The sequence below is a fragment of the Dipodomys spectabilis genome, unplaced genomic scaffold (genome assembly GCF_019054845.1).
Source record: "Dipodomys spectabilis isolate Male_0828 unplaced genomic scaffold, ASM1905484v1 ptg000169l, whole genome shotgun sequence".
Taxonomy (NCBI): domain Eukaryota; kingdom Metazoa; phylum Chordata; class Mammalia; order Rodentia; family Heteromyidae; genus Dipodomys; species Dipodomys spectabilis.
The window spans coordinates 3,591,285-3,607,682 of NW_024870846.1; positions in this window are offsets into that span (position 1 = coordinate 3,591,285).

Here is a 16,398-nt window from a genome sequence, read left to right on the forward strand (position 1 = left end):
ATCATAAGATTACCTAAAATCATATATGATAAATATAATGATGAAAACATTTGCCCACCTAATGTAAGGAAATGTAAACCACTAAAATATAATGTTGCTATGTAACTTTGCATACTCGTCATACATATATTATATAGATCGAATTCTATGATTTTTCTGAGAACTTCCGGTTACAAAATTAGCTTTAAGGAAATAATCACTGTTTATATGTAGAGAACTTTTCCACTTTCATAAATCTTTATATAGTAATTTAACCATTTATTGGCACATATTTTGTAGATGTTCTTCACATACTTTAGCAGGCTGAATATTGTGTATTACTTTCCATTGCCCAGGTCTGTCTCTCTTACAAACTAGGAACTTACGATTTATCTTTTATGACAAATAAATGTACATAGGATTATAAAAAATACCAAAGTTCTAAGACCAGGATTAAAAAATTGGTAATAATTGGATTAGCTTAAAAGTCAGTTGGTACATTGTTTAGAAAGTCATTAAATGCAATCAATAAATTGAGATTCATGGAGATTTGCTGACAACCAGTATTTTCTCCTCTATAGTATCATAGTACCTGATTTAACCTAGACCTAAAGCAAAATGAGAGTAATGTGAATTTTTCTGGGACAGAAAAAAAATCATGAGATTACAATTTAAGCTTTTATTTAGTTGCATATTCTTCATGATAAACAAGAAAATGCAATGGAAGAGCTATTGAGGAAAACAAGAGTCAGAATCTCAGTATAGCAGAGACAGTGTCATCTGTGAGTTAAGAGCTGGTAAGCTATTAGATGAGGGGAACGGTACACATGGAAACATAGTCGACCAGTTCTCTAAGAGGCTTTGCTGGAGGGGAGTGCTGCTTCTGATGCAATGGCATGTAACTTAAAAGGCTATGGGTGATGTTAAGTTGGCTGATCATGGAGCTGAGCTATCTCAACACCATAAGGATGGAATGTGTGGCTCCCAACCACTCCTGGGAGTGAATACTAGACTTAGTGTGTGTAAATACCCCTTATCAAAAGTTAATTGGCTTTCTGATTCATATGTTCAGTTTTAGAAGAAGCACTGACATTTCAGGGACCTGAGGACCAGGTTCTGGAGGGATTAGCAGCCACTGACACCAAGCAACACAGACTTGCCACACAGTCCATTTATTGTACTTAATGGATTTCTTAGGTGTGCCAGGTTATATTTCTAGAAACACCTGTTTTCTACTCTTTCCACTACCAGCAAATACATTTTCACTGACTTATAAACTCAAACTGATTTCCCTGTCTTAGAGAAAAAGGAGGAATTATTGTTTTCAGAGATAACAGAAGGGGCTGAGTTATTTACACTTCACTGAAAATTGTAGTAGTGCATTAAAAATGGAAAATCCCACAAATGTGTTGTAACAGGTGATTATGGATGGATTTTGGATGCACATGTATCCCCAAATTAGGAAAGTGATTGAATGTAGTGAAAAAAATAAAGGCTGGTTAGGAGGGGATTTCTGTCCAACATTCTCTTTCTTAGAAAATTCGTACAAGGCTGAGCTCCTTCCTACTAGGCTGCTGATGTCCAGTGCAGTTGGAGGTGCATAAGATTGTGGAGCCCGGACCTGCTTCATTGCTTACTGATTATTCTGGGTAGCTTTTTATGTCTTTCTCGGTGTGAGATAACAGGCTAAAATCATAATAATGAGAGCAGTAATGGCCATTATACAGGATTTTGGAAAAATTACGTACTGCCAGGGTACCTCGCTTGAGACGGAGTGCCCTTGTATGAGGAACTGCAGCCTCTCTGCTGGCCTTCCTGCACTTCTGGGGCACTCGTGAAGTCAGGTAAACAGTCTCTAGGTGAGGGGTGTGTACTGGGAAAGCCAGATGAGGAGGGTGAACTATTGTGTAGTACTTTCATTGTTGGGTCTAGCAATCCAAGGGTGTAAGGAGCCAAGATGGCCCAGAGAACTGACCACTCGGCACTCAGCACTCAGCAGGACACACCAGCGGGCTGTGGATGTCACCCCATGGTGGAATGTCCTCAGCACACTGAGCCTTGAGTTCTCATCCCCAGTAGTCACACAGAGTTCATCTCACGGTGGAATCAAAATGACAGATGACCTGCGGTGAGGAGAGCTGATCCAATCAGAAACCTGAGACCTGCTGCAGAGTTTTAACTTCTGACATGGTTAAATAGTATTCCCTTTGACTGGAAGGATCTTGCCCATTAGAAATCCAGAGTCATTTGTGATTTTATTTTGTAAGACAGTCATACTAGATGTTGATATCTTTATCTGAATTGATTTAAATCTCTCATGTCTTTTTACTGATATTGATATTATATATTGTGGCAACAAGATTCATATTACCAAGAAGTTTATGAATGTGTAAGAAATGGTTGTGGATTCTGAAGCCTGATGTTGGGGCTGTGAGCGGGTTGCTTCAGAAGTCTTTAAGTGGTGTGGATTTGAACGTTCTGAATACTTATTGGCAAAACCCAGGAAATAGAATCTATAAAAGTATATTTGGTGTGATTGATCTTTAGAGAAAAACAACAGTCTGGAAAAACTGCAAATCAAAACCACAGATAGATACATAGCCTATCAATTTAGACAAATGCAAGTCTGAATATTCTACTCACCCAGGACTAGGTCTATCATTTCTCCTGCATTTACTGAAATCGGATGAATATAAATTCAAATTTACATTTATCAGGGGCAGGTCAAAGTCTATGATCATGAACCCAGAAAACATCAGTTACCTTGAGAAACATACTTCTTTCAAAAGAGCTCTGCATTGAAATAAAATGGGTGACACACATTTTCTCAGATATCCGACTGAAGAAGTTACTCAATTTCATATGAGCAGAAACTTTCTATATGAGGTGTGTTAGACAGTTGATGTTCAAAACTTGACACTGATTTAGAATATGAGGGAAATGTAAAATCCAAATCTTCTACTTAATCCTTGATGAGATGGAAAGAGAAATAAAATGAAAATGATGAGAGGACATAGCTTTCTATACTAATTTGGAATGTGAAATATGCTAACTGTTTTCCCACGTTTTCTGTGTTCAAAACACACCAGTCATCTCTATGATCTGAATAGTCATGTTCCTTCATCTCCCGAATTCATATGCAGTTATGCTGATCCCAAACAGAAGGTTGTTAAGAGGCAGGGCCTTTGGGAAGTGAATAGGTCATAAGAGAAGAGCCTTGCTGGGTGAGATTAGGACACTTGTGTAGAAGGCCCCGAAGAGCCAGCTCATCTCCTCCACCAGCTAAGAATCCTGGGAAAATAGTAGGTCTTCTGATTCTCCAGACCTGGAAGAAATAAGTTCCCATTGCTTATAAGCTATTGAGTCCATACTGTCTTGCTACAGCAACCAAACTGACTAAAAGAGTCAGTAATACATAGTGGTACAGTAATACATAGTAATACACCTCTGTCCTGAGGTCACTCTAGGTTCTTGATATCCTCCTTTCTTTACCAATCAACCTTTCAGAGTCTCTCAAAAGACAAAGTCCCAGCTCTCTGTGAGTAACATGGCTTCCAGCCTCCCTCTGCCTAGATGATCAGGAAGTAGAAGACAAAACAAGCCGGGGGCTCTGCAGCTCCATCAGCACAGAAGATGCCCAACTCCAACTCCATGTGATAGTGTGTGTGTGTGTGTGTGTGTGTGTGTGTGTGTGTAGTTATGTCTGGTCTGTGGCTGCTTTTTGGCAAAAGGCTAGAGCTCCACAAGGCTATTTGATGGTTTGTTGATGTAAGAGTATTATGGACTTTCCTGCCAGGTCTTGCTTTGAACTCTCCGTCCTTAGATCTCTTGAGTAGCTAGGATTATAGGCATGAGCCACCGATGCCTAAGCGAGTGTGATGTGTTAATAAACAAAAATATCAAATGCAATACTGGACCATTACATCGTTAGGATAAGGGCTGTTTTCAGATAATTAGTCCTTTTTAGGATGACTTGAAGAAATTCCATGTCCTCTCAACTCCCATTGAAGTGGATTGTTTCTTCAATGGAGTAAGATGTTTCTTTCAACTACTGTTAGGCATGATTCTGTATTTTAAATGTCTGAACAGTGAAACCTTTTGTTAACTAAATTGCTTCTTTGCATTTATGAATTTACAAACTGGGTGAATTTGGTTTTTGTCCTCATAAGCACAGTGTTATTGGAGCATGGGTCTTTCAGCAGTGATGCACTGCAATGGTTTTTATTTTCAGTATTGATCTGTTCTTCTTCAAAACAATCATTTTAGGTTCTCGAGTTCTGTCCTATGTTGTGGTTTTGCAACATAAACTCTCTGGAGTTCATATTTCAATCTGTGATTCTCGTTGTTTTACAAATTACTGTAGAAATCAATCAGAAATGTGATAAATTATTATTTCCAGTAATTTTATCAATCAATGAGAGGGCTAAATCACTTGGAGATGAGCAGAGACAGAAGCAAAAAAGTAGGTCAAAAGATATAGGTCAAAAAGTAAAGGAATAAGCAAGCAGCTGTGGCTCATGCCTGTAATCCTAGCTACTCAAGAGGCTCAGATCTGAGCTTTGTGGTTTGAAGCCAGCCAAGGCAAAACGTCCGTGAAACTCTCATCTCCAACAAACTATTCAGAAAAAGCTGGAAGTGGCACCGTGGCTTATGTGGTAGAGTGTGAGCCTTGAGCACAAAGAGGCTCAGGCCCAGGCCCTGAGTTTCAGTCTAGGACTGACCAAAAAAAAAAAAAAAAAAAAAAAGATTAGGGAATAAAAGTTACTTCATAGCCAACAATATTACTCTATGTGCATTTATATATATATTTATGTAGTAATAGGTATTATATGTATGTAGATATATGCATACATATTATATATTATATACTGTATGGTAAGTATGGGACCTGGAGAAGGAAGGAAGGAAGCAGAGAGGTAAAGGAAATGATGGAGGGTAAATGAATCATATCACAATACAATTCATCTCTATGAAGATGTCATGAGGAAGCTCATCAAAGCTGTTGCTAATAAGAGATGAGGAGACAGGGAACAGGACAGATGGAGGAGCTCAACCTAAGGAAAGGAGGGCAGGCGTATGTGTGAAGCACATGGTAAAATCCTTCTGTGCAATTAATATGCACTGTAAATAAACAATAGACAGGGAGACCCATTCCTTTGGGTGCGGCAGTCAGTCATAGGAGGGAGATGCCAACAGTGAGGGAGCAGGCAAATAGTTTGTCCAAGTGCCTCATGTTGATGTGAGAACAGAACTCGGAAGTTGCCTTCAAAGGGAGGTCAGGGAGAATTCGGGGAAGCTTTAGAAGGGGTGAGTTTGATCATGCCATGAGCCCACTGAAATGCCCTTGCAGTGCCAATGTCTGCTAATGAAAATATTACTGCTTTAAAATAATCACGATATCCTAAAGAGCAATGGTGATTTGCATTACAAGGGCAGATGTGGCACGCGGTGCTTTAGGCGTTTGACCTAAAGCCATTTAGGTAGCTGTGTAAAGAAGGAAGGATAATGATGGTCGCATAGATTCTCCAGATCCAGCCCCTGCAGCTCAGAGACAGACAACGGGAGAGGAGAGGGTGAGAACTCAGCGGTCTTTATTGCTGGGACTTGAGCCACGTGAGTTTTCTCCAGAGCAAGTCTAATTTCTCTCATTTGCTTTTTTCTTTAAGTCCCAAAGGCTGACAGAGACATGTGACAACGGATGATAAAATAACTCCTGTTATTCTTTTCACATGAAATATGGCATTGAGCATGATTGATTGCTTTCTGCTTCATCCGTAGTGTCTAGAGCGGTCCATGGTAACACTTAGGAAATTATATGAATGAATGATGTGTTCAATCAATTTATTCCACTCAGCTCTTCAATAAATTTAACATATAACCATTATTTCAAGTATGTGCTTGTCTTTAGATTTTTCATCCCTATACAGTCAAAAAGCTCACTTATTAATGAGATAAACTCCAAACAAAATGGCATTTCTATATGTTCAATAGAGACCACAATGGAAAATTAATCCTTTACCTTTGGGAAATTCAGCATCAGCATTTTCCTCCACTCTACTTCAAAACCTGCAGAGAGTTTGGAATGAGAACTAAAAGGTAGCTGTGGAAAATGGGAGGTGGGAGAAGGTGGAAGAGTGTTATTTGAGTAGCTGGCAAGAAGGTAGACAAGCAAAATTTTGAAGGAAAGTGATATGTCTTAGATTTCAGCTCATATCCAATTGCAAGTAACAATATAAGTATTTCAAGACACACAAAGTCTCTGAACAGTGTTAACTGTGTGCCTTCTTACCGGTTCACAAAGTAATCCCCAAATCCTAAGAGCTGAGAATAAGCAGGGTTGTCCTCACTTCTCCCATTAATAAATTATTTGTAATAGCATTGAACACTTCTTTTCTGTCTCTTTGAACTCGCATGCATCATACTAGAAAAACATGTTAGAAAGAATATGTAAAATATTCTCTGAGGAGAAGCAAAGGACTTAGCCCATGTGAGAGATTTGGAAAGAAGAAAATGTAAACTGTTCACTATCTAGTTTTATTACCAGTATCTAGAATTTAAAACTGCAGTGTTTTTTATATTAATAACTTTTTTATTGTGAAAATACCGTACACAGGGATTACAATTACATGAGCAAAGAAATGAGTACATTACTTTTCAAGTATTGTTACCTCCTCCTTTGTTTCCCCATACTATCCCTTATGCCAGAAAAAACTAATCACAGAAATTTAAATTGGTTAAATCTAGAGAATGCATATTAGTGATGATAAGCAGCTGAGACTACATTCTGTGTATATTCAAATTATAAATATTTGATTTATCATAACTGTAATGTCTTGACTTTCAATGGCATGAGTATTCACCTCTCACTTTATTTTTTTAAAGAAAACATTAGAAGAGAATTATAAGATAAGTAAACACTAGATTCAAAATTTCAGTTATCCAAGTCATATTTTACAGAGAAGAATGCTAAAAAGTTGTTACCCAGAAATATTCCGTGACACATAACAGGTTTGATGGTTTTCAGGTTCCTTGTTATTGAAGATGATCACTTGGGAAATCTCATTCAATGAGCACAAATTTGCAAATAAATACTTAAGAAAGCTTGGCTCATTGAGTGTCATTTGGGGCTCTGATTGCTAATAGGAAATAAGTACTTGGAGCAATCGCCTTCCTTCTTCCCTCTTTCTTTATGTTGTCATTATTACCTTAACTTTAGTCCTTAGAGAATAACTTTAATAGAGACAGCATCTTAAGTGGTTGTGTGAGAGGTAGCTGATTCTTGTCCCATCTACATTGGGAGCTAAAATAGGTAGCCAGTGCCAGGCTCATGCTCAGGCAGGAAACAAAGCCTGTTCCGAAAAATAATCAATGCACAGAGGGCTTACCTAGCAATCAAGGGGACTGCGTTCAAACCCCAGCACAACACAAAAAAGAAAAGAAAAACAAAGAGAAAAGAAGCAGAAACCAAAAACCTTGATTTGAATCTTACTGATAGGAGATGTAAATTTCTTAATCGTTTAAAAACTGCATGTTTCTACCTTAAGATATTTGAGTCGTTTTAGATGCTCAACGCTTCTCTTCCACTAACTGAAGGCACCCATACTTGTTTTGCCTCATCCTCAAAGCCTCTCAGACTCGAGAGCATTTCACATAGCTTATGGTGTCTCCAAGGATGGTGTTTGAAACCTGCCACACTATATGTTCCAATTGTGTTACTTGGTCAGGGGAATTCTGTAGCATGCATGTTCTATTGCCCTGTTTATTGATACACCTGTCTATTCATCCCACAGGACTGCAACAATTTTATTTTTATATTCAAATAGTGTGCTTCATAGAGCCTACATTTTCTACAAGTAGGGCAAAACATTCATTGTCATTATCACCATCATCATCACCACCACCACCATCATCATCATCATCAAACATCATCATCATCATTTGGTTGCTAGTGTCTTTTATGTTGCTCTGTAGTACTGAATACTTGTGTCTTACACTCTATGCTTACATTTTTCTGTAGTTGCTCTGTTCTTCCTCTTCTCAGTCTAATATCTTGTCTTTAACAGAGACTTTGCCTTATGTACAGTACATCCATAGACCCTAGATGTCATTCTAACTTTGCCCTTTATGACAATCTCACAACTCTCAAAGGCAGAGAAGAATCGAGAAGAAAAAACCCCTTCCTTCTCCCCCCACTTGTGTACTTTGTGAGTTGGGAGATGGGGACATACAGGTGGGGTGGAAAGCTGGGGTAAGACCACATCCATGAGAAACCGGAAAGACAGGGTTCGAGGTGAGGTCCACTTAAAGTTTTCCTTACAAGTCATTTTGAATTCTGGTCATAAGTAATTATCGGAAACTAAATTTCAAATCGCACTTAAGTTTATCTTTTGACCTTTATCAGATCTCTTGGGGGAGTTCTTTCCTCTTCCATAAATGTCTAAGAAGTTTCTGTAAAAGGTCAGGTGAGTTGAAAGCTCTTATATAATCGATCCATAGCCATTGACATTTGTTTTTGAATTTGGACAAATGTTCATGTTGGATGTTGGTTTCCAGACATATTTGAGCAATTGATCTCTTTGACTGACTTATACTTAAGGAAATATCCTTCTTCTGGAAAGAAGGTAAATTACAGATGGAAAGACACCTTGAAATGCAGCTTTAATGTTGCTATGAAAACAAAATTGATTTTTCTCATGCATCTTAAATTTTTTAATCTCACTGGTGAATTAAAACCTAGAAACATCCAAAAAGTTCATATATTTAAAATGTACAGAGGGAAGCATGGTTCATATAGAACAAAATATGTCTTATTCTAAATAAAAGACTGGCAGTGATGGTAGGAGGGCCTTCCTATTTTCATTCACTGGTTCATGACCCCGGTCATTGCTTGCTGGCAGGGTGCATACATTGGAGCCCAGGGCTGTATGGAATGTCCCCTGACAGCATTTCTTCATGGGAGCCTACTGGCTTTTGGCAATTACAAATGCTACATATGGTTCGTTTGTGTTTTGGGTATTTAGCTAGAGAGACTGCAGGCTGACAACACCTTGGAATGGGACAAGAGAGAAATACTTGAATCAGAAAAACAAAGACTGGAGAGAGAAAACAGAAAGTTGAAGATCCAGGTGGAAGAAATGAAAGAGCTCCTCGAAAGGAAAAACAGACTGAGCGCAGACATCCAAGGCCCTGCTATGAACATATCACAAATGGACCTGCAAGGACAGCCCAAGGTAAGGTGCTCCCTGCACCCCTAATCCCAGACACGAGCTGCTACTAACTGCTTCGCCTGCCTGCCTCCACCTCTGGGCATTTCCCTTTGGGGTATTCTTTTCCCTTTGGGGTATTCTTTGTCTCATTCTGTTCAGTGTCAATGTTGCTCACACATCTAGAACAGTGTGATAAATCCTTGGGGTGGAAATATTGGAACATGACACATATTTTCCCCATCTTTTTGTGTTAGGTTCCATGAATTGTACAAGGGTCCTTCATTCTGACATGTCCACATATCATGCAGCATCCTTTGTCCAACTCACACCTCTGCCCTCCCTCATCTCCCCATTCCCAATCTCATCCCCAACAAATTTAACTGATAAGTCTTCTTTCAAGGAAGAAAAACTAAATTGAACTAAATTGGAGGAAAGAAGTGTGTGTGTGTGTGTGTGTGTGTGTGTGTGTAGTGTTTTCCATTGTGTTTTTTTTTTTTTTTTTTTTTTTAGTATTTCCTAAGGTATTGATTTTCATTTCAGTACATATGTTTCTCCAGTAATTTGGAAAAAATACAATAAGTACTTGTGTTTTCTGCATAAACAAATTGACCAGAGGTGGGCCAGTCTTTGGTTCCTTTAGTGTCAATCTCAAAACCGTTATTGCTTGTTTTCTTATTGGGGGGTTGGTTGGTTGGTTGGACAAACTCTTGTGATTTTTTGTAAATTTTTGTCAATCTTGTGATTTCTGTAAATCTTATGATTACTTTCCCGTAGTTGCAAGTCAGAATCTTTGGTACCTCATAAAATATCAAGATTCAAAAGTCCTGATAATTTGAATGCCTATATTAGCATACCATGTCAATCAGAGTTGTATCAAAGTGTAGGGCATACTTATGTCATCTAAATAATAATAGACAGCAATGATTCTATTGTCACACAAAACCAATACATTTCTTCTTTAAATTACCAGTACACCAAGACAGGATAGTTCATACAGTTTTGCATTTTTTTTCAACAGTGTTATAAAAAATTTGCTTTTAATGACATTAAGTGATTCTGCATTTGAAATTGCATTATTAATATAAAAACAAAAATATGATTTATAAGAGTAATCTTTTTCCCAGTAATGTCTTCCTGGTAGTTGGTTTTTTATACAACATTTGTATATCAATGCATATTAGTATGTGTATTTGTATATCAGTCTTTATAATTGAAAAAATTATATAACCAGCCAGGCCCCAAGTGGTTCACCCCTGAATCCAGACTACTAATTTAGGAGGCTAAGATACAAAGGATTACAATTTGAAGCCAGCCAGAGCAGAAAAAGTCCATGAGAAGGGCTAGCAGCGTAGCTCAAGTGGTAGAGCATCAGCACGTAAGCAAACAGAGGAAATATGAGGTCCTGAGATCCAACCCTAGTACTTCTGGAATGAGTGATAAAAAACAAGAACCTTTTATTGGCTATATTTGAAAGTTATCAGCAGTACTGTTTTTGTTGTTGTTGTTTGTTTTTTATTTTGATTTTTGTGCCAGCTTGGTGCTTAAACTCAGGGCAGGTTGCTGTTACTGAGTTTTGGTGCTCTGACACTTGAACCACAGCTGTACTTCTGGCTTTCTGATGGTTAATTGGAGATAGGAGTCTCATGGACTTTCTTGCCTGGACTGACTTCAAACCATGATCCTCATTTCTCAGCTTCTTGTGTAACTGTGATTACAGGTGTGAGCTACTGTTGCGCAGCTACCAGTGCTATTGTTAAAACATAAACTATTGTCATTGGTTTTCGTTGCACAACATCAGAATGTTGATATTTTAATATGGTATGTAGAAAGAGTGTAACTATTCCATGATTTCAGCATATTCTGAGACTGGATGGGAGAATTTTGCTGGCAATATGGAAGATCTTTACAGAATAGAACCCTTATTTTAAATGATGGCAAAGATGTTTTAGAATTCACTTCATAAAAACAGCAAATCAAAATATATGATTTAAGAAGACAGTGAAGCTGTCTAAAACTCTGACTTCATAGCCATTAGTATATTATGTTGGTGAATTTATATATCTTCCACTATTTTTTAGAATCTATTTGTATTTATGAATGCACAGGAACACTCACATTGGTTTAATTAATATGTGTGAATGTTTTACAAACATTCAGTATATCCAGAAAATTATGTACTTATTAAGAAATATTTGTAGCATTTTTATAAGATCTAGGTAACTGGATATATTTAAGTACCTTAAAATTACAGTGATATGGAAGATACTACTTCGGACTTGATTTTGAATATTCATTTCATGACTTATATATATCACTAGCATATTAACATATGTAACATAATTAATTTAACATACCTTAAAGGCAAATTTTGAAATAGCAAATCAAGACACTAAACATGAAATTAATATGCCAAGTATTTTATTTAATTCATACCTCATTGAAGAACGTTACATAAAACATTACAGCCAGTTCAAAGGAGATAGAGATGTATGTATTAGGAAGCTAAGACCAAGGAATGATGTAAAATAAGTGCTTAGTAAATGCAGAGTTGGCTTTTTAGTCATTCACATAAACTGAATTGTACTACCTTCAGATGAAACTGTCCTGTGGGTATGGTAACAAGTCTCACTTTGCTACAGGTTAAATACAAATGATATACAAAATAGCTTAAAGATTCTGAAAGTCATAGGACTTTCAGACAATTCTACCTGAGTGAATATGTTAGATCCAACCACCAAGAATCTTTCTTAAGCATCTCAAAGTTTTTCACAATCTCCTGTGACCGTGTAAGTTACTTCATGCACATTCATAATAACCCCTCACGTATGAGGTTAGAAATACACCCACAGGGAATGCTGCTCTGGACTAAAGATGAGCAAACATTCTCTGTAAATGTTAAGACGGTGAATATCCTAGGCCATATAAATCTGTCTTGAGTTTTGAAAATGCTGATGCTATAAAAGTATTCTCCCTCCATGAGAGGCACAAAGGCCTGGAATTCAATTTGGAAAACGAATCACAATTTGTTGACCACATTCCAGTATAGCCATTCCAAAAGCTTCATTTCACAAGAACAATTGAGAAGGGAAAGCTGTGACATGGCCAGATGTCCACTGCCCCAGCACTTTTACCCCACACTTCCTTTCACACGCTGAAAGGAATGGATTTTAAAGAAAAAAGTGAGGAGATGGGTGGAAAGCAATAAGCCCACACTGATGAATCACTGTGTGAGTCACAGTATTGGAAGATGAAGGGTGAATGGCTTTTCTCTAAATGCCTCGAAGAGGAAGCTAAACTCTAGAAACTCAGTGTGAACAGAGTCCTCCCACAGGGGAGGACACAGGCGAAGGGCGTTTCAAGAAAGGTTAATTCTGGAGTTAAAGAAACTGTCGTCTTCCCAAGGCTCAGGGAAAGATAAAAGAACCTCAGGTCTTGAGTGACTCAGTCCCACATCCTTCAACGTTCTTACCCTCCTGATCATTTCTCTGTTCACATCACTGAGATTTAAGGACACAGAATAAGAAGTGAGACAATTGCAGGAACAAAATGAGAAGTGAGGGTTCGTCTGCTCTAAGGGGGAAACATTACAACCGAAGAGGGAACAAACACCTAATATTGACTAAATGCTAAGCTTTATAATACAGAAGAGTAGAATAGTAATTCCTGTTATCATTTTATATGAGATCTGTGGAGCAGATGCAGATTTGCTTTATTCAATGTAGCACACATATTCCGGCATTTATAATGCCTTAATTCTGTTATTGATATATAGTCTTTGTTCTTTCCATTGCAAATTTTTGTTTCAAATAAAAGTTAGTGGGAAAAGTAGTCAGAGTTCTTTTTGGTAAAGTTCCATAAGCCAATCAACATGCATCTCATGATGCAAGTGCTTTAGAAGATTGTTTCTTAAATCATATTGGCCACCACATCCTTTCATTCGGGTCGCACAGTGGGTCACTTTCAGAAAGTTAATGTGACAGGGCTGTAATTGCTGTGTCTAAGGGAAATGATGAATTAATTTGAAAGTTGAAAGGCCATCAAAGTCAATTCTTAATCGATTTATGTTACTGACAGTGGTCTAGATTCAACAAATGCCATTATATTTATTGCATTTAGTACTGTTGGCTTCAATACGTTGGTTTTTGTTTAGAAAACTTTCAGTATTAAATCTTAGGCCCTGCGGCAGTATATGGCATATCATCATAAATGTGTCAAATATATAAATAAATTTATGCATTTTTATTTCCATTTTAGTGCTTTAAATTTGGTATTTCTTGACTTCCATTTTTATATTTCACTTTTTCTCTGTCAACAAGGCAATGTTAGAGGTTTGTGGGTTTATATTACCCTTTGCCATCTCCATGTATCAGACAAAATGGCATGCACACCCTATCCAATTAAAACAAAGATAAAATTTGGATATTTCAAATCATTTGATAACATTAGAATTCCATGAAATTTAATGATATAATTATGATTTTAATGTGTTAAATTTTATTATTTAGTATATATCAGGACTAATACCTATTGATACCTATTAGAATTGGATTGACATAAGATTGTCAACTGATTTATTTGAGTTGATTTAAAACAATAATGAAAGATGTAATGCATTATTTACTTTTTCTTGTGACTAAAAAAACAAATCAGAGAGAAAAACCTTAAGAAGAAATGTGTATAGTGATGGAAATTTAAAGAAATCTAAAGTCCGATACTCCATCGATTCTTTTTCTTTATTTGGAAACATTTTATAAATTATATATAAAATCTCAGTATGAAATCATGTAAAATGACAGGAATATCTGCCTTGCATTAAAAGCCAAATAAAACAAAGAAAATACTCCCCTCCAAAAAACCAAAAACAACTCTACACACACTAAAGGTAAATTTTAATTATAAAACAAAAGTATGAACAAATCATTTTAAAATAATCTTGATTATTTGGCAGCTTACCACATCACTGCAAGACAAAATTGACCTTAAGAAAAGTTTTATTTTACGAAGGGGGGGGGGGGGAAGGAGAAGGATTGGGATTGGGTGGGAGGGGGGAGGCTGGGAAGGGATGTGAAGGGTAAAACAAAGGAGGAGGCTGCAATGCTTGGTAAGAAATGTACGCATTCTCCTGCCCATGTAATTGTAACCCCTCTGTACAGTATGTTCACAAATAAAATAAAATTAAATTAAAAAAAAAGAAAAGTTTTATTTTACGAAAAATACAAGTTAGGCAGTATGCTCACATGGAAATTAAAATATGTTTACAAAAGAACCTGGTGATAAAGCCAGTTTCTCTTCTGAAATAAGTGTAGAAAACAACATAAAATCCTGAAGCTCAATAAGTAGGACTTACTCTTCAATGCATTTCTTGATCTGTGGTTGACTTAATGATAGACAGGAAGGAAAGACAAAGAGACAGAGACAGAACAGAAAGAGAAAGAGACAGAGAAAAAGAGAAAGAGATCCAGGGCAAGCAAGTTACTCCTTGGATTTAGACAGTTACTCAGCATCTGTGGACCTGCTCCACTCCTGCTCAACCTCCCAAAGTTTCCAGAACCTCCTAAAATAAAGCCACCAGCTGTATTACATACAGGAATCTGTGAGGATATTGAACATTTGAGACATAATCTACAAATGACTCCCAAATGCTCACAGGATCTGATGACACAACATATATTTAGTTCATCTCTAAGAGTCTCCAAAGTGCCAATATTGCACCAGTATCTAAATCAATGTCTTCTGATACTCAAGGAAAGCTCTTGACAGTGAGTCTACATAAAAGTCAGAAAACAGCCTATGTTCTTCCAAGATTTAATGCCACAGAATAAACGTTCTCATTCCAAAAGGGAAGAACATGGGAATGGAAAGTAAGGATTGGATCAAATTAGACTGAAACCAAGCTGGGTAAACATTAAATACTGTAGTTCCATGGCTAGAAGCAGGGGAATCTGGATTCATATTATGACCTCAAATATAGGTCTTTCTTTGTCCATACCATTTGCAGCCTACTCCCTTTCTCCTAGGCTGGATGTGCCACCTTGGGTGACATTTAGGCTTCTCTTCAGAGCTTTCCTGCAGGGATTCTGTCTCACTCTGCCACATATTGCCTTGTCTCCCAGGCTTTCCTTTAAAATCTGTGTGGCTGATACCTTGACTGGAAATTCTGGGATTCTCCATGAAAAATTCACATTAGATGGACAATGGCAGTGTCTACTGTCAGCTCCATAAGTCATAGGATAAGTCATTTGGATCATTCCTGCAGTATCTCTGAGTGCCTGGATGGCTGAGCAAGGTAAAAGGAAATTTGAAGAAACACTTCTCTAGGCTGACTTTTGAAAGCAGATTTTTTCAGAAGCACTCATCTCAAAGAAAAGTCAAATCAGTTTAGTTTTCATTCCCCTGAGCTGATAATAAGTGGGCCAATTACTGAAATGCCCTATCTTTCCTATTACTGTGATAAAAAGTGGTTGGTTTCTTTTTGATAGCATTAATTTCTAAAGAATCCAGGCTTCTGTTGTGCAGGTTTATATGGTCTTTTCTAATTGAATTGCAAGCTTTTCAATATTTTTGTTCTCTTTTTTTCTCCTGGTTCTCACAATAAACCTGGATACAAGCAGCTATGAATAGCAACTCCACAGCCTGAATTCAAATTCCCTCCATGAAATTAATATATCTCTTTTAAACTTAACCTCCTACAAAGTCTCAGGGCATGGACAAAATGTAGGCAAGTTCTTTGGTAGGAAGTAAATGACAAGCTGCTAATTCAATTCCCAATATTTTCCTTGTTCATTGTTGATCTTCAAGAGCTTGCCCTTCACTCTTCACATTCCTGTAGCCATTCTGGTCCTTTAAACTACTGCCAGAAATGACCATTAAACTCTGCTGATAGCATTCTAATTCTTCATTAGCCTGTATTCCAAAAATTTTTATTTTCTCCCACAAACCAATTGAAATACCTCAAAACCAATTGAAATACCTCAAAACCACACAGTCCAGTTTAGTCACACCATTGACCTCAATTATTGGTATCAAATTTCTGTATTAGTTAATTTGATACAGCTGCTACCAAAATCCCAGACAGAACAACTTAAACAAGAATGGATTTGGGGCTCATGGTTCCAGAAATTTCTGTGCAGTCTTTGGCTCAGCCAATTCAGAACTATGATGAACATCAAGGGGATAGGAGTGTGTGGGAGAGGAGAACCATTCCTTCATGGTG